Below are 1125 nucleotides of genomic sequence, written 5' to 3' on the forward strand. Positions count from 1 at the left end.
ATGATGATGATGATGATTGTGAAGGAGGGGAAGAAGCAGGAGGAAGAAAGGGAGTAGGAGAACATGGAAAAGAACCGCGATATGTGTCAGCCGGCAGTTAAAAAAACAACAACTGTTGAACCCATTATTGAAGAAACTTGCCTTGTTGTGAAGGGCAAGTTTTGGTGTACAATAACACTGTGCGCCGGTCTTAGCTTGTTTATCCCTTAATTTATGAGTCAAATTTGACACAACAAAGGAGGGATCAATTCGTATTTTGCAGTAAAACTGTCATTAACAGACCTGACTCGATCTGATCCGATCCGATCTTCTCCGCTAATGGGCACCTGTTGCTGTAATGTCGCGCAATAATGTTGTTAATTATCGTCGTGTTTTTGTGACCCCGATTGCTCGGAGACACGCCCATTCCACGCCGCTGGCTATGACGTGATCACAATGTTTGGCGTTGTGGCGAATTGCGGAATTTTGTTCTCGGGGTAGAATGGTAGTGTGTGAGTCTCAAAAGTGTCATGTTCACTTGCGTTGCACTGTTTATTTAATTTCAGTGCGAGTATTACGGCACTTGAAACCCCAATAGGTCATAATATATTAATAACGATAATTTAGGAGGCGGGCTTTCGACCTTGTCTGCCAGCTAGGCCTACCCAGACTAAGAGGGATACACACCCCTGCAGAAAGACCGAGGTACTCGATAAACCCCAGCAGAAAGAGCGAGATACTCGATTAAAATGTTCTCCCCACTCGGGAATCGAACTCGGGTCTCTTAATGCGCGTGACAGCGAAACATCTAACCGCTTTCCACTGTCGCCAATCGGTGTGCTTGGTCTAGGATAAGATACATCATTAATTAATTCAAGTCTGTGCACTTTGTGAAGCGGCTGCACTGGTCTATCGATCGGCGTCGAAGTACAGTACTGTTTTCTCTTCACATTACCCTGTGTCGTTTCGCTCCACGGTTGGGGAAATCGCTGCGTGTGCACTTTTACTTTTAACAATTGGATTTCTTTTTTCGTTATTCCCCATGCGTCATCCAGTGTGTGTGTGTGTGTGTGTGTGTGTGAAGGTTGGACATGTGCCACAACATTGCCTTAGGTGTGTTGCTGGTCTGGATAAACGTGTCGGCCA

Source organism: Aplysia californica, unplaced genomic scaffold (genome assembly GCF_000002075.1).
Source record: "Aplysia californica isolate F4 #8 unplaced genomic scaffold, AplCal3.0 scaffold00248, whole genome shotgun sequence".
In the NCBI taxonomy this organism is placed as follows: Eukaryota; Metazoa; Mollusca; class Gastropoda; order Aplysiida; family Aplysiidae; genus Aplysia; species Aplysia californica.